The sequence below is a fragment of the Larus michahellis genome, chromosome 16 (assembly GCF_964199755.1).
Source record: "Larus michahellis chromosome 16, bLarMic1.1, whole genome shotgun sequence".
In the NCBI taxonomy this organism is placed as follows: domain Eukaryota; kingdom Metazoa; phylum Chordata; class Aves; order Charadriiformes; family Laridae; genus Larus; species Larus michahellis.
The window spans coordinates 8,166,370-8,185,535 of NC_133911.1; the positions used below are offsets into that span (position 1 = coordinate 8,166,370).

At 35.9% G+C, this 19,166-nt stretch overlaps 1 long non-coding RNA gene across 4 annotated transcripts in view; it reads right to left on the minus strand.

Moving 5' to 3' along the window:
* The window catches only part of LOC141732020 (uncharacterized), a 43,921-nt gene that overhangs the window by 24,123 nt on the left and 632 nt on the right, over positions 1-19,166 (minus strand). The window contains exons 2-5 of one of the 4 annotated variants that reach the window (XR_012583933.1): positions 18,599-18,694; positions 11,335-11,431; positions 8,848-8,966; positions 6,794-6,901 (exon numbers count right to left, since the gene is read on the minus strand). This is a non-coding gene — a long non-coding RNA (uncharacterized LOC141732020). The remainder of the gene's footprint in view (positions 1-6,793; positions 6,902-8,847; positions 8,967-11,334; positions 11,432-18,598; positions 18,695-19,166) is intronic. The other 3 variants (XR_012583932.1, XR_012583935.1, XR_012583934.1) reach the window with 3 other exon arrangements.

The window sequence follows — 19,166 nt, forward strand, 5'->3', positions numbered from 1 at the left end:
GTAAAAATACAAACTTGCTAAATCTAAAATTTTATCTAGGTTACCCTTTGTGTTTTTTGTTGACAAGATAAATCGTCAGACAGGAACTTCACATCTAGAAAAATTCAGAGTAAGAACTTTGACAGGAAAGCTTAATTCCTTTTACCATCCAATAATTTATATTTTTAAAAAAAATTAACAAGTCTTAGAATAACATAATTACCCGGGAAACATACCATAGGCTATAGAAGTTGCAATAAAGCAAAGCAGATAAGAGACTTGTACAGTTAGAGTCTAACTCCAAAGTGATGCCTCATTAAATTGAGTTGACGTGGATGTGCTTGACGCATGCTGGGATCCCTTTTATCACAATTACTGCCACATCTCCAGCGCTCCTCGCAAGTCTAATAGAATCAGCATGTTTAGGACTAGCCCAAGGTTTCTAATTGCAAAATCAGCAAACATGTTAATCATCACTTTGTTGCCCCATTGTTGTGAAATGAGATTACAGATGTGTATTAGAGATTATAGAGAGGAATCTAACAAATTGATTTAGCTACTATTTCAACATGGTACTGTAAGATGCTTTTGATAATTCCTTTTAGATATATTTCTGTAAGGCTACCAGTGTACTAACATTTGTCTAAAAGGTGAACCAGGTTACCAACTTTTATACACATTCTAGTACACAGCTGTACATACAGGACTTCACTTCCTTTTTTTTCCCCCCACAAAGATTTCCTAATATTAGAGCATACTTATTTTAATGAATATTAATGAATAAATTAATACTTTAATTAAGATTACAAACCCCACAGATGAGAAGAAACCTCCTAACTACAAAATCCTTATGGAAAAAAGAGGGGGGGTTGGGTACTGTAGGGGTGAGCAATAGAGTTTCACATGGGCTAAAAAAAAAAAAAAAAGTTGAATGATGACCATAGTTTGCCTTTTTTTTTTTTTTGAACTGCATTTTTTCTCCAACATTATCGGTCAACTGAAGTTCCCAGCTTTAGCATTCTTTTTTCCCTTTCAACATCTGTTAGGTCATCTGTCAATAGAACAGGTTCACTCAGTCTTTTTCCTCCTCAAAACCAAAAAAAAAAAATAATTATGAATAGTGGTGATATTATATCTATTCCTACCTTTAGGGACATACACAATAATTGTTTTAACATCTGGAAACAACACATTTTTCCAGCAGAGGAAAGTGAGAAAATAGAGAAGTGAGAAAAGAGAGCAAATAAAACATATACTTAAAACACCTAAAAGCATGACATTAGAGACACCTGTATGGGGCTCACAAAACTTGGTTCTAGTGTCAGAGTCTGTACGGTTGTAAACAGCAAAGTCAGTGTACCCCTGTACCTGTTCTTGTCAAACATGCAGGGTAACGCTATAACTTTTCCCTTCTAGTATTATTTTTTAAAATTTTGCACATAGTTTTGTTATGTAAAGTATCCCTCTAATTTGTCAATATTACTGTGCACATAGAGCAAATAGACTCAAAATAAACATGGTAATTTCTAAAAGTACTTATAACAGTGCTTCTGATGCCCCCTCCTACCCCCTGCTCTTTTTTTTTTTTTTTTTTTTAAAGTGTTTACAGAAAACCCTGGCAATACAGCAAAGATCTGGGATGAGTATTAGTAACATTTTATTCCAGCTGCTGCAGAGGCAGCTGAGGAAACATTCAACATCTTTCTTTTAGGTCCATTAAAATAATCTTTTCATTATTATTTGAGTAGTAGATTTAAAATACATGTAGATATTCAGAATGCAGATTTCCTTTCTAACTTTGAAAATATTACGATTAGTCTATCTATGGACTTACAAACCTAACCGCTGTCATTTTATGAAGTGGAAAAGGCAGATGCTGCAATTCCGTTACTAGCATTACTTCAAAATCTCATGAGACGAACAGTGAAATACTGCATACCCACACTTTGCTCCGGCGAGCACAATCGGGATCTCTTGAGATACCACAGCTAATCATGAGACAGTGTGCTCTGGCCATGGAATTATATTGAGTCTCTTGTCCTGACGCTTGTCCCAAGGGAGTTAAATGTGTACGTTTAAATTCACAGAACTTATGTACACTAAGACTAATTTGTTCTTTCAAGCAACCGCCTTGTGGCACTAAGAAATCAATGGGAAGCAGTGATTCTCAGGAAGGGCCGCGCATCAGTGGAATGCCTAACTGTGGGCTCTAACAGGTTCTTGTTAATATACCCAAATGAGCGTCTTTTCAGACCTTTAAGAGAACTGAAGCTGTTAAGAAAATAAAGTTATTGTATAAAATTTAGATATTAAATTTACATATTGTTCCTAATGAAAAATTATTTCTCCTTAGGTGACTCTCATTTACATGAGCTGCAAACCTAATATTTCTTTTTCTATGCCATATGTAAAATCAGACTTCTTTACTTTTGAAATATGGTGATTACTACAGTGATGGGTTCACATAAAATTCCAGATAAAATGATCAAAATTACAATAAATATCTACGGGCTAAAAGAAGCGGAAACTGCTAGCCTATATGCAGGCCAGAAAATAACAAAACTAAATAATAATATAGGGAGAAATCTAATTATAGCTGTAGTTTCCCCTTGCCCCCACCCAGGAGAACATACAAAATGACAGATTTAAAATAATCTAATTTTGCAGAAATTCCTTATTTATCAGTGCCCGCAGGAAAGAGGGGGTAGAGTCAAAACCTTTTTTTCAGCAGAATATTTGTCTGTAGTGGAAATTACTACCAAGTCTTCAAAGAAGTCTCTAATGATCCTCAGGCTACCTCTATTGATGATGTCAAGAGTTTTAGCACTAAGGGCTTCAGTGGAGAAGTAGGAAACATGGATGGGGAAGGGGGCTTTGAAGTTAGCTCAGAGAAGCTGACAAAATATAAAATAAATCATGTTAAAGCTTGATCATGCAAACACAGATGTCAAAGGCAGAACTCCTATTGACTTCAAACATGGGCAGAATCAGGTCCTCAACAATGAATCACAAAATATAAAAAGACTGTTCTGAGGCTTCATGATTAAAATAAAAATATCACTGTCTTTAAAAAAAAATAAAATAAGAGGCACCTGATAGTGTCGTTATTCCATTGTTTAATGCAGATTCTGTCTGGTCAGCTGTCCAGACAGAGTATTCTCTAATATGATTAGAAGCCAAGTATTCAGAGTTGGGGTTTTTTGTTTTTAAACATACATAATTGCTGCTGCTTCCAGTAATGGACATTATCATCTACAAAGCATAATCTTATTTCTGATATCAAAACCTTACTTGTGTAAGGAGGACAAAAAAATTAAATCATTCATGCCGCCCATGGAACACATTTCATGCCTTTTTACTGAAAACACTACTAGTATGCATGTAACTGACCTATTACATTGCCTTTTAAGATATTCTCTTGGAAATACAAGTGGTGAGTCAGTTGTTATGGTAACTATGACAGTCTATGTGTCATCTGGTGCAGTTCCTGAATTACGTTGAGCTTAGAGCTATGACATTATGATGTGAATAGTAGCTCTTTTTTGTTACCTTTTTTGATAAACAAACTGCCTACAACTCCATGTGCTCCAATCTTGGAAATCCAGTCTTGTTTGTCTTGTATCCTGTTTAGCTAGTAATTTTAATGTAGGTCTATCGGAATTATGATCTTTCTGCTTAAACGACCAACTAAAATTATCAGTTACTACTTCACCCAAGAGTGTTTGGTTCCTCATTCAAATCCAACATTATTAGTTGAATACTCACAATGGTAAAATAAGAAGGGAATCAATTCATCCATAATGAACCTTCAAAAAAGTATCTCAATTAGATATACTTTTAGTGGAACTCAAGGGAGTTAGTGGGTGAAGGAAGAAAAAGTATCAAATAGCGATAAGCTTGAATTAGATGGCAGAATACTTAAGGCTAAGCACTTGCAACCTAAACACAGTAGGAGCCAAAACTTCCATTTTTTACAGCTTCAATCTTCTAAACAATGAACCAATGATACATTTGAGACGGCTTAATATGAAAGCTCTGTACATTCCTAGCCCTGGTTTCAATTGAAAACCAGGTCTTGGTCTTGTAAATTCCCCTAAATTTAAGACATGTAGCACAATAACGATCTTCAACCCAGAAATATGAAAAATATTTTAGCTGATGCAGCAGAAATGTGATGATATGAAGCAAATGTAAAACAGAGGGATTACAACAATCTGGACAACTAGTAACATTATGTCACTGTTATCGGTGCCTAGAGATTTGTTTCTTTATTACACTGTGATGTCTTGTAATAGCATCAAGAATACAGAGAAGAACATTTTCCAACATGCACGCATTGCTTCCATTACTGTAGCAAACTGAAATAACCAAGATAACATTGCTACTCTAAGTCCATTTAGTAATGTATCTAATCCTACATTAAGCAGTCATTATTATCTTTTCTAAGAAGAGTCCTGGAAAATAATTAATACTGAAACAAAAACGTTGCAAAAATACATCACTAGTAGTAAGGAAAAAAGAAAACCACACCACAAAGAGCTGTATTGATAACAAGCTTACTTGCTTGGCCATCATCACAGAACTACTAGAAACTAATTTCTAAGCATAAGATTTATGTTACTAAATAGTAACTAAAGAGGCTTTCCTGTCAAATTACATCCAATCCATCTTTCATGGGTGTGGATCTCACTATCTATTTGAAATATGGAAAAACATCCATATTTAAACAATAGCTACATATATATTATTACTAAGCAACAAAACTTCCTGGAACTCTTTCACTGACAGCTCATCAATACTGGGTAAAAACTGGACGATTCTGCATCATTGCATGATTATATCCATACTATAGGCAGTGATGCATGAAACCTTTGAGGATCTCATCATTTATCCATCAACAGAAGTTATTCTGCTACTCAAGGTATTTTAAGAGTTAGCCAACCTTTTTCTTCAAACACAGAGATGAGAATCAGAAGAGCAATCAGTAGAGCAATGGCCAGAGAAAAGAATATTTCAGTAGCTCTTCAAATGTCCTTCATTTTTCTCTTTCTTCCCTACTTCCTTTCTTCTAGTCTCCTAGGCATCATTTCCCACTCTTTCTACCACCTCTGCCTCACTTCATCTAGCTGGCCTTCCATTACCAATTATTCCAATGTCCTTGACCAAACACACAAGCTGTTCACTGAAATCAATGACGATCAGTTAACTCTGCAGAGTCCCACTGTTTATCTGCCATGAACACTCAGAAAGACAACACTATCCTAAATACAATTCAGACAAAAGAGTAGTGGGGTCCTCAATACCCTGCTGCAGCTGACATTTTCTAATCACTGAGCCCCAAGTACAGAAAACGTTTGTGATTGAGGGACATTTGAAAACAGACTAAAATTCTGTGGCCCAAGAAATAATTGTCACATTAAAAGACCATGACAAACAGGCATGTGTAGGGTAGCTTTGGGCGAACACGACCTGTGAATAAGAAAGAATACAAATGAAAAATACCATGTCCTAAAGGTCCAGATTTGCTTCCTCTGACCTCACACGTGATCAAAAGCACCTGAGCTTATAATCCTTCTTCCTTTCATAGAAGGCTGATTACTCATATACATAATTATACCAAAGATTTCAAGTTTATAAACACACAGAAATCAACCTGCATTGTTTTAGTAGAGAGCACCCTTGCCACAGGACGCAGCAACATGGATCAACTAGCACAAGTCGATGTGCACATGCACAGAAACATGCATGCCCAAGGTGTGACACTAAGACTAGAAAACTCTGGTTCACTGCCTGTAACACCAGGATGCCTTGAATCCCCAAATCTATCTTTAGCCCAGTGAACTATGTAAAAGAACTACTGGTTTTATTTTGAAGACCTAATATTTAAAACAAAACACATTTTCTACATTTTCTCCGCAATGCCATCTTTCCAAAAACACTGAAATGCCTCCTCTAAAAGTGCTCTTTTTCTGTTGCAACATATGGTATCCCATCCAGAGAGTCACAAGAGATTTTATTTCTAATTGATTAAATTGCATGAGTCACAGACAGGATTTGCACAGGGACTGCAAAAGCAATGGCTTGTTTTTCATGCATTTCACAAAGTAATGCATTGCTAGGACAGTTACCTTTGCAGTCCCAGCTACCAAGTCATCAAAAAGCCCCCTCAAAAAGCATCACATTTGAAACTTCAAATCAAAATCACCAACTCTTCCGATTTTATTACGTGGCCAGCAGTATTTTGTGCTTTTTTCTTAAACCTCTTTGATGCTATTAGGGAATCAAGTGTTACACCTTCTAGTGTTATGGATACAGAGTAAAACTTTGTCAATTCCAATGTTTCAAATCTCACAATGTAAATAACTGAACCCAAATCCACCATCTTTAGAATCTTAATATAATAAGCCAAATCAGAGCTAAACATTAGCGAAGGATATAAAATCTGGACTCCAGATTCAAATTTTAGGCCTTATTTCATTCTTAGTAAATTAATTAAGACTGTAGAAATTATACTTGAACCCTTTTGACCTCAATGCACACCAGTATATTTTCCCTGATTAATATACTGAAAAGAAACCCAGGAGGGACAGATTTCTCTTATAAAATAGAAACAAAATAATTTTATGACATTGATTCCATTTATTATGAGTAATTCAGCACTGTGCTAAAAAAAAATCACTTAAGAACTTTCTCTTTGTATTGCAAAGGCAGTTTCTTACACTCTCAAGTTATTTCACTGCTATGCAAAGATACTTTTTCATTTTTCAGTTAGCTAAAGAGTTGAGCATTCAACTAATCCATCATCTTTACTTACCATGCTGGCTGCTTCAAGCATCTCCTGCTCCATATAGCGTGTCAGATCCAGATTCCAGCTCTGTCTCCCTTAGGGACTAGTAAATCAGCCAGTGCAAATCCAGAATTCCTAACAACAGAAACAGTACATTTTAGTTCCCAGTTTCCAGATGCAACATATTTCAAGATAACTTATACACTCAAATCCAGTGAAAGAAAATAGTTTTGACATTTTTGTTTGTGCTGATAGGTTTTAAAACCTTAATTAGGTCCACATATAAGAATAAATTCACCATGAGAGCCATTAAGAACGTTTACAGCTGGGCATGCAGCAGAAAACATACATTAAGAATAATATTGAGAACTACCTCTCCAACAACTGAAGTCTATCAGATTTTGTCAAACTGGAGATACAGTTGACAAATAGGGATATATAATTCTTTTAGTTTACTCCTTGTGTTTTCCAACTTCTGTTAAAGTGCTGCACAATCTCAAAGCAGTGACTTCCCAAATAAACAAAGAATCAAGTTTCACAGCTTTAGAGAAAAATTTCACTGTAGATTCTATTTCATCTGGTACTGTACTTCAAATAATTATTGTTGAGTATTTACAGTTCTGACATCAGCTATTATCCTTGATAGGGGAAAAAAAAAAAGGAAATTGTTGCTATAAAAATACACAGAGAAACCACATGCCAGGTGAGATTTTTAAAAGAAGTTTCAAGGAGATTTAAAGGTTCTTGGCTTCTTAGAAGTACTAACACATTCAGCAGTTTCCAGGGACTTTAGTGGATTTATCAATACTTCAGAAATAAATTATTAATTTAGGATTGCAAATCAGTATTTAGGAAGATGATTTTTATGGTCCTGTTTTTTGAAGGCAGAGCTTGCTGTATTTCCTTGATTAGAGAATTCTTCCTTGCATCATTGGAAGCCACCAGTTGGGGGCAGGGGAAGATGGTAAACAACTTGCACTTTTTAAAGGCTGAATATTACAAGTATATTTGACAATGACAAAAACAATTCAGCACATTAAAAAAAAAGGTATTTGAAACTATTTTTAGGATATAACACTTGCATATTTGCTGCTATTTATGGCGTTGGCATACTATGTACCCAGTTTTAGATTACTGCATACACATACTAATTCAGGAAAACATATAATGAACTCTGCTCTCCCCCACACTACGTACACAGGAGTTAACAGTTTTCCTCTCAGTTTCTTCAATTAACTCAAATGTTGGTTGCAGAACTTGATGGGATTTGGTGGCTTCTAATGCCAGCCCAGATCTCCAGACCACAGCTATTCACAGCTGATCGTCAAGAGAACAATAAATAAATAGCTAGTATGTCACTATTATATATTAACTATCTCTTACTGTTACTATGTCACAATGTTACAAGTTCAGTTAAAGTTTTTAAGTCAGAGTAGAAAGCACTTACTGTACTTCTTACTCAAAGAGGCAACAGAACTCTCTATTTTGGTCAGCAGCATTAAACAGTGGAAAGTCAACGGCTGATGATGATGACTAAGGTTAAACTTCAAAAGAATGTTAAAAATTATGACTCAGGGGAATGAAAATATCAACCACATCAGAATCAACTGAATGGAATAATCCATTGTAGCTTTATTTGTTGTATCTTTCACAGCATTTGCGGTGGGTTGACCTTGTCTGGCTGCCAGATGCCCACCCAATTGCTCTCTCACTCCCTCTCCTCAGTAGGACAGTGGGAAGAAAATAAGATGAAAAGGCTCACGGTCAAGATAAAGACAGCAAGATTGTTTACCGATTACCACCACAGGCAAAACAGACTCAGGGAAAATTATATATTGCAAATAAAGATAGGCTTGGATAGTGAGGAAAAGATAAATTAAAACATCTTTCCCTCTATCTCACACCCTTTTTTCACAGGCTCAAATTCACTCCCTCATTCCCAACTGCTCTACCTCCTCCCAAAGTGGTGAGGGGGATGAGGAATAGGTGGGTGTGTGTGTCCATGCGACACAGTTCCTGTCAAGAGAACCTGCTCCTGCACGGGCTTTCCATGGGCTGCAGTTACTTCAGGAAATATCCACCTGCTCTGGCATGGGGTCCTCCATGGGCTGCAGTGTGAATATCTGTTCTGCTGTGGTCCTCTTCACAGGCTGCTCAGAAATGCCTGCTACATCATGGTTTCTTCCAAAACTTCTACAGTCTGCGAAGAAATACCTGCTTTGACATCTGGTGAACCTCCTCCATCCTCCTCCTTTTCTCACCTTGGTCTCCACAGGATTGTTTCTCACACTCCCCCGCCCCCCCCCCCCCCCCGCCCCATTCCTCACTGTTGTGCTGTGTTTTACCCCTTCTGAAATATGTTTTTGCAGGGGTGCCACCAGCTCTGCTGACAGGCACAGCTTCAGCCAGCAGCAGGTCTGTTGTGGAGGCAGCTGGAACCAGCTGGTCCAGCACAGGGCACTCCCTGGCCTCTTCTGTCAGAGGCCACCCATACAGCCAGCCCATTCTCAAAACCTTTTCAGGTCAGCATTAACAGTTACTTCAGTTAAAATATTATTCAGAGGGAAAAATCCATGAAGAATAAAATTTTTTGCTCATAATTTTATCTTTATGTTGCTTATTTAAGAATGGTGGACTCAGAACAGCAGGTTCTTGCATTAGTCCCCTGTAAAATGTATTCTCTCACTATTGTTGTTTCAGAGAATGGGAGAAAGTGAAGGAAATAATCACGATCTTGACTCTCTCCTGACATAACTACCGTAAAATTGAAAGCAATCATATGTTCAAGATAAATACAAATGCAGCTCAACAACTAAACAGTTCACTTATGAAAGTAAAAATCACTTGAAGCTTCGGTAGATAAGTCTGTTGCAAAGTTCCAATGGAAAGCTAGCAAACACATATAGTTAAAATGCTGCCCATGACATCCAGAGTCTCCAACCCTTGTGAAGGTGAATGTCTCGCAAAGAGCAAACGGTATCGTCTGTACTTGGACACCCACGACACTAAAATGAGCTTGTCTTCCCAAACAGATGGAAAGATGATATACATTCACTCCGTTTAACGATCAGTTTCTTCACAAAAGCCAAGCTATCATTCTACCTGAACTACTTATCTAGACATTTATTTTAAACTGAAGTCCTGTGAATAACCTTAACTTCCACAAAAATGCATTTTAAGAAGATTTAAAAAACAATTAGGTTTTAGCTATAAACAGGAATATCATGCTTTCTTAATGCAGAATGTAAGTGATTGCACTGCTGAGAAAAGGGAAAATTAAGTCTTCTAAGTACCCAATGAACAGGAGTGGAACAAATTTTCCCTCTTCAAATATATCCTTATAGTAATCTGAAGAGAATACTTCCATGATTGTGTAGAGATTTCTTCAAGACCTATTCAATTCCTTATTGTTCAGCTTACAGTGCCAGAAAAAAAGGCCTGTTAAAGTTAACATCTGCTAACTAATCATGAAACAGACCATCACAATATTTTATAGGGTTTGAACATAGCTATGAATTTTGATTACTACCAACTTTGACTGGATTAAAGAAGCGCTTTACTGTGAGTCTTACGAAACCTACAAAAACTTATTCCTTTAGAGGAAATGCTTCCACAAATAAACGTTTTCATTCTGGGTTCTGAAAATATGAACTAGCATTACAAGTATGTCCAATATTAAAGATAGAAATAAATCAATGAGGTGAATTATATTATTTTGATTTTTTAATTAAATATTTCATTTTAGAGTGTTAACGTCCTACAGTAGAGATTCTGACATGCAAATATTCTTAAAATGGGCTGCTGCACAGATCTGTTCTTCTGAGTTCCATTCTGTGTTTTACTGCTTGACACCAAGACCACATGCATACATGCTGTATTTTGAGGTTTTCTGATAATTTCCTTTGAGGCGATACATTCATATTTGAGTAAGGCAATACAAAAATCTACTTATGAGGATCTCTTGACCAGCAGCACTCAAGCTGGAACTACAATATTCTGTGCTAACAGTCCCCTCATGCAGAAGTCAATTGGATTAGAAAAGCTTTCTATTAAGCCATTGAGTCTATACCTTTGCATTATGATGGGATTCATTTCTGCTCTGTGCTTAACAAATTAAAACCTGCTGAATAATTCTTTACTATTTCCAGTGACAAAGTTTAAACTAACTGGGATTATTCTCTTATGCATACCGTGCATGCACACACAGTTTGTTTCTTTTGCTATCTTTCCAACTTTTTAATTCAAAAATACTTTCCCTTTAAAATTATAAATCCACATTATTAAAACCAAAAACCTCTCCCTCATCACAAAAAGAAAAATCCATTACAAGAACATTCGATACCTCACAGTAGTTCCGCGTTTCATTTGAATGAACAGCTCCCTTCCTTCAGGAAGGGTCTCAGTCAAATAGCTGTCCCCCTTGCTCCACAGAACTATGCATTCTAGGAGAACCGAGTACTCAGAGGATGCTAAACACTATAGTCAGATCATATTAATCAAAAGAGGGACAACCGAAGCATTATGTCAAAGACTTGTTAATAACTGGAGAGCATAATGAATGTACGTACCAGCAGGGAAGCCATTGATCCACAGTCCATCACAGATGTCACCAGAACAATTAACTATAGCACCCCGTTCATTGAATACGTCATTTCTCCACTGCCCCTTTAAACAGAAATACACACGGATTTTAAATTTCGACAACACCACAGCTAAATTACAAAGAAGGGATTATTTCAGCCAATTTTCAATAGCAAAGTGGGTGGTCCTCAAGGCTTTTTATAAATACCCTTCCAACATTTGTGTGAAAAGTTGAATAGGAGACCACACAACAACCAAGGATTATGTGGCACTCCTCTAAAGGAGAAAGGGGGGAGAATCAAACAGTTTTTGCCCAAGGTTTGTTACTGTGGGATACTATTATGTGAGGTCCTTCAGTTCATATATTACATCGCATTAAATTACATGGCAAGAATGAATAACTGCTTTGTCACATACAGAATCACACATTATTTTGCTTTTTAAAGATTGTGAAGAGTGAAATAGTGTACCAAACTCAATTCCAAAAAGCTTCAGTTAAATCTGGACTGCGTTTCACCCAAGATATACCCTTTCCATAAAATAAAAGTTTAAAGATTCCTAAGGCTGCAAAGCCAAATACAACAGAAGCTTAGGTATGAGCCAATTAAAGTTTCTAGCAACATTAAACTTGCACACGTAATCATGCAATTTAATATTACATCATGATGAACGTGCAGTTTTTCAAGTGTACCCTTTCCTACTCAACATAGTATAATCTTGAGATTATTAGTTCACAGCCACAATTTTGCTAACATTAACTGACAGCAGAGTCAACAGATTCCTCTTTGTGGTCCTATACTACAGGAGGATAGGAAAATTTGTTAGACATTTCACAGGTATTTGCTGACAGGACAGGGAAGGTCACAATCAGGAATGTTGGTTTCAGTTTCAGATGTGAGAAGAAAGTATAGTATTGTATATGGTAGTATGCGCTTTTATTCCAACATACATGTAAAAGTCATCTTGAAGCACAGAGCTGGCACTGAATATTATTTTGAATTGTTCCCGTATTGTTGGAAGAGTTTACAATTGAAACTGATAAGGAAATTATCAGGCAACGATCCAAGAACAGTCAAAAGTCCAGGTATGGTAAGTAAAACAACTCCGTAACAAATATGTCACTTGTTTTACGCAGTACTAATTCCTGTTTAGCTATCAGACAACTTTCTTTCAATGTTAGAGTACCTAGGGAACTAGAAAATAAGAATATTTAAAATCTAAAGTGATCATTCTTCTATTAAGTTAGATAACTGGCTTTTCATGTGATAACAGCAGAGGTACCAAATAAAATGCTACTATAATTCTAAAAGGTGTGCGAACCCAGCTGAAACTCCAGATGGATATAGTGGCTAAAGTTCATCACTTTGTTTACACCTTTAGCAATTAGAGATGTAAGCTAGAATATAAAAGCAAAGAGAAAGCAGTTCTTTGGAAATATCCTTCTGATACTGCTTGCTTTGGTCTATTCCTTCCATCACATTAAAGCACATGATGCTATCTTCAGCAGTTATCCCAGGGACAGCACTATTGTTGGTAACTAATGTACGCAAGCTTCAAGCTCCACTGGCATTTTCACAATCTTCTCTGCCTTGTAGAAGAGACCTTTAAAACAGTAGTCAGCTAGTCATACTCCTACATACTTTTCAGTAGAAAACTGGAAGAAGGTCTAGAAAAAACTCACTGTAACTGGAATTGTACTCAAATCATAGGGGCTTTCATCTTGCATCACTGTATGCAAACACGCAATAGGATTCAGCTGTGTCCTGCTTCCTCTAGGGAAGCAAAAAGGATGGGGGATATAAAATATGCAACCTTTCTCAGTACTTCCTTATCACTACCTGTAAAGGCATTGTGCTTGCTTTCAATCAATTCTTATGATTGCCTACTATTAATGTCACTCATTCTCTTAAGTAATTAAGCCACCTCTTTCTTAGATTTGCCTTTGTCTCTCTCTGGCACATTTCCTTGTCTAATCCTCTTTTCCAGATGGCATAAGGATGAGAGATAAGTGTTGCTAAAAGTTGCTTAGCAATGCAACACATGCAAGGTTTGGAAATGCTGACGTCCACATAAGCACTATCTATACATCACACATTTATGCAGCGAAACAAAGGCGTGAACAACCAGAGCAACATAGGGGCCTCCAGAAAAAGAGCTACCAGTTAGTACACAAAGGGGAGCAGGAAATGGAGAAAAAGAAAAAGCTCCAAGCTTCCAGTGATGGGCTGTATTATGCTGTGGGTTTTTCTCATTTGTGTTTGTTGTTGTTTTTTTTTAAACTGGAACAGGAAATTCTGCTATAAAACAAAATCCTTGAGTTTCAGTAAGGCCCTGTATTTTCCATGATTCAGAGACATACAATGCAGTAGACACAAAGACATTGCGATCTACTAATAGAGGCCAAAACAGAAATAAAGAAATTCATGAAGAAAAGTAACTGATGAAGGCAAAGTTGTTTATCATCAGCTGGGCATCAACCACAGAAATCCTCCTATCCTAAAAATCAGTAATAAAGAATTTATTCTGGTAACTGCACAATGTAATTGTGGATTGTTTCTAAACTCTAAAGTAAATATGTTTATATGGAATTTATTTAAACAACAATTAAATGTTACAGGTAGTAAATAAGAACATTTAGTACATGAACAGTAATAATTTCACAAGGTCATATTATCATATTAATTCAGTTTTTCAACAGCTACTTAAATAGGTTAGCACAACTCATTTTGTGTTTAAAAAACCTGAGTGATCGGAATTTATTCATCCTGGGTGACAACTTCAAAACAACTCGTTCTAAGAAAACAGCTGAGCAGTAGTGAATTAACTACAGAAATTCGCATGTAGCTTTACTAGGGATAGTTTCTTACTAAGCAGGATTTTTCAAATACTAACTTTGATGGACATTTGTTTATGAATATACAAAAAGATGTGGTAAATAGGTCATAAGTACTTACCACTTCGTTTTTATTTCAGGAAGCGATTTCCAGTTAATTGATGAGGTTTCCATTTTTCAGTTAGTGGCTACTACACTTCTTATTGCAATTAATTCTGTTTATTTCAAATTCAATTTTGCCTGCCTCTACCAGTATATGATTTCCACATGCTCTAATTTAGGCTTTTATCAATCATTTTCATTGTTTAGCTTCAACCATTCATCAAACTTATTTGCATGTGCCTGATCTTAAATATCATGTTAAAATTACTTAACAGATTCGAGTAATGACGGAACCATGCTTTCCTTTGTAAAAATCTTTGGCATTATAGCATACAGCCTCAGTTGACACTAATTTAGATGAACACATCCATATTTAAATACACAGAATTAATTCTCCCATATCTCGACTACTTACCAGGCTGAACATGTTCAGATAGTTCATTCTATATGGCCTGTTTCAAGAACTTGGGAGAATATACATCTATTTCAAGAACTATAGTCTCAAATGTAAATCAGTTTATGTCAATACACACACGAGGCTTTATTTCCCCCTCAAACTTCAAAGAGGTCTGTACATTTCAGAAAGTTCTTGACACTCAAATAGTTTTAATAAAAGAAAACACACGGGCTTAATACACATAAAAAGACAACAACTTTTCAATGCTTTTGATCCTTGAATAAGGAAATAAATATAAAGTATTAATATAATTTTAAATCAATACATATTTGAGAATAATGTTTTGCTGGCATTTTTTATATAGTAACTTGTGTGATCTGACAGACTACCTTATCATCAAATCAGCGTGCACTTTGGAATAAGACCAAAACCTGAAATTCTGCAGGCACTTCAGTACCCACTTTAAAGAGAAGTTTCTTCCACAATCATTTTTTTTCATGGGTTTCTTTCTAGTTTGATAGTTTTCATCAAAACCTTACTTTATCCTTCTCTGAAGGCCTTTCAAAATCCATCTTCTGAAGTGAAGGTAACAAGCAAAGCCCTGATGATTTCTCTGTTAGGCTGAGTCAGGAAAGCCTTCAACAGTGTTTCTCTTTAGCAAGACAGACTACCGTAATACCAGTCTTTCAACAAATCCTCAGTGTAAAATGCTGTATATTATGGCAAAATCTAGATAAACTACAGAAATAGCAGTTTGGTTGAGATTTGGTTTGCCTTTTTTTCCTCCCCACCTTTACTGGTCTTTATTCTTACGTGAAGACTGCTAATTACATCTTCCCACTGTCTTCTTAGCACATCTTATTATCAAGCATCAGAACCATGTATCAGCTTAAGATCACTAAAAACCACTCAAGAAGGCAATTAAATATACAGATTACGCATTCAGAAACATGTTCAGCACACTTCCAGGCCACTCCCGGGACACAGTAATTTCTAAAAATTACTAGAGCTATGAGTGATGCAGTAGTCAGTGGTCCTATCCACAAGTAATTAAAATAGTAGAGCTCAGCATTTACTAGTAGGGAGACTCATTCACAGTCTTTATATCCGCAATAGCTTTATTTATATTTTTATACCATATATATCATTATATTGTAATTATAATCAAGATTTGGGAAGATTTATTGCATCTTCAAAATCTGTATTATCATTTAGTATGCAGTATAATTCTGAAAAACTGAAATTCCAATAGTTCAAATATTTGCATCAGAACTGAAACAACTATGACTCTTACAAACAGGTAACTCAAATGGATTCTAGGGGGAGGGCAGGAGAACAAAAGCCTGCAGGTGAAGAAGCCCATAAGGCTTGCCACCTGTTTAGTGTGGTTAACAGGTGTATCAAACAGCAGGCCTTCCTCTGGGAAAGAAGACAAACTAAATACAGCCAAAACATATGAAGAAGTAGCAACAGGGACAGAATGGAACACAGCATCTGCTTACTGGGACTTTTGCAGCAGCCAGAAATGAGAAATCACAGAACAGAAACACTTTCATGAAGAAAATGAGTCTTTTACTTCCTTAACCTCCACAAACTTCATTGTTTTCTTTCATTCTCAAATGCGTGCACATACAAATGCACTAAAACCAGACAAGCCACCACAGGTCACTGGGGTTTTATTTGTTTATTTATTTAAATCAGCAGCTTTCAGGGGTGTTGTTTTATGTTCCCTAGTGTTCAGTTATAATTTCTATCTAGCATCTCTTGACAGCATTTTTACCCAATTTTTAAATGCTTAATTTTACATTTAAGCAGTAGATGAATTAGAGTTATTTGTTATTATTGGACTCCTCTGTTGACATAGTTATAATTATTGCTTGTTTACTGGACATAAATTGACCTGAATCTCTGAAGGTTCACAGACTACAATATGCTATTAACTGGCTGAATCCACATGCTAAAAATTTATCACTTGCAAAAGCTTGATCTAAAAATCTAGCCTACAGTTAAAACTGAAAAGGTAAAACAGACAAATTCAATATTCATGCCATTATTCAATCTATCCTGTACCCCATAGAAGTAATGCTAGAACAATACCCTAGAGCCTGAAATATTTGCCCATGTTCTTCTTGTTCTAGCAGATTACTTCAGTATGTCCAAGGTACTGTTTCACTAAAGGAAAAAATATAAATCAGATTTTTTCAAAATCCCTACAGTTACGCACCGTTTACAAGCATAGAACTATTTGTACAAAGTATGGGTACACTAACTGATTAGCAATAAAGTTTAATATTCACCAAGCTATCCAACCATATGAAACAAACTTCCAAATCTCACGCGCAAAAGTTTATGTGGACAAAGCAGACAGAATTTCTAGACCTGTAATTTGAGTTTTGTAGTAACTTGCCCTTTTTTGGGCACAGAACCAAGTCTTACCATTTGCGTTATGACTGGGTTTGTATCCCCTGCTCTGCCCATACATAATTCTTCTAATTAGTTTTCACATATTTCCTGTTTACTTCCGTATTACGTAGGCGCATGTTTTGCTGGAGTTGTACCTTGATTTATTTTTTTTTTTTGGACTTCAGAGCATACTGATCTATTACCATATCTGTCCAGAATGTACTGGTATAAACTTAATAAATACTGTGTACACAAGCCCAATGGCTAACCGGTCACATAGTTTTTGTCAATTTTTCATTGACAAAAACAGATCATTAAAGCAGGTGGTAGATTCTGCTAGTTACTTGCACTATGTCAAAACCAGCTGCTGAAAAAACAAGCAGTACTGAAAATTTTATATCCATTAAGGTCATGATTATTATTCTCAAAGTACATTATTGTTAGCTTTCTAATCTGAAATACACAAAGTGACCAGGGATACTATAAATTTTGTCAGAGAACAACAGAACCATAGAAGACTTAAGATCTGAGACAGTGTTCGGGGCAGAAAGACAGAAAGGAGAATAATATACTACCACCATTCAGGGGAACGGCTCTACAAACAGCACACTGAAAGAAATTAGAAGTGTAGAAACACGTGGCTAAATCATTCACTTGTAAGGTTAGGTCACAGGTATGTCTTAGATCCTTTTCAGGAGGCTGGTTAGCTCTTTTTTAACCTGGTAACAAGTTAAAAAAGAAATTTAACCTACTATTTTGCCTGAAAAACAGTATTGATATGTTTTTATTGTTTTATGTTAAATTATATAACTTGAAAGCAGTACATGCTGAGTAAACAGTTGCATTAAGTTGTTGTCTTTTGTTTTCTGCATAATATAAATAGTAGCTCAACCAACAAAATACTGTTGTCGGTACTATCAGGATTTTTTTTTTTGGCTAAAGTACCTTGTCACTTTTGAGCACATATCTAGCATAAACTTAAATATCATACTAAATGCTTACAACCCTAGAGACAGACCAGTTACTGAACAAGTGTAAGCCTGAAGAATTTACTAATCCAGTCTTAAAACAAATGCTAGAGAGTCACCCAGTGGTATAAAACTGTGTGTGCAGGCCCGTGCACACAAATATATATATATAAAAAATATCCTGTCTTCAATGTCTCAAGAAGTGAGAATCTATTATAACCTGAGCTTGTGGAGCGCTTCATACAAGCACAAGTCTGCATATGTGTGCATCTCTGAAAGACTGAGACTGTTATCAAAAATTGATCATATGTGTTTCTGGTTTCTACCAGTAACACATTTGATTAACTTTCTGAGGTGACTGAAAGTTAACTCAGCCTAAATTGTGAGGCCAACAAGAAAATCCGAAAACTACAACTCTTCAATAAACACCATGAAAGACTGACAACTTGAACTAAAACAGTTTGGATGCTTATGATATGTATTTATGTATCAGATTTTAATGAGATTTTTTTCTTTTTTTAAAGGGTATGTAATAGTTACAGGCTCACCTGATGCCTAGTATTGAAATCCATTCCCCACAGTTTCTCCATTAACAAACTTGCCTTCATAGTAACTTCCATCTTTAAAGAACAGCCTGTCCTGACCTGGAAAATAAAACAGTACTTCCAATCCCTTTTAACAGACAAATTTGCACCTCTGTTTTCAACTCAAGTCAAAACTTTCTCTATTTTTCTCCTTTACATGATTAAATTTATACATATGTATTGTTAGCACATTCACACACTTTAGACTTAAGACTTACTGTCTTAGCATCTAAACACTGACCCCAGCTGAAAGGATTTACAAAGTATATACAACGCAGAAATCCTAAAACCACTAAATCAAGTTTTTGCCTATTGGCTCTAACAGAACAGAATAGAACCACAATTGTTAAAATTCTTGAAGTCAAGGACCTGACTTTCACAGCAGTCTGTAAGCTCTACATCTGTCCCAGTTTTACAGGTAATGACCACTTACTGTATTGTGTAAAAAGGAAGGATCCATTTGCCTTCTTATTCTGTCTTATAGCATACAAAGAGCTTAAGATCTACAAGTGAAACTATTTTTCAAAAGAAA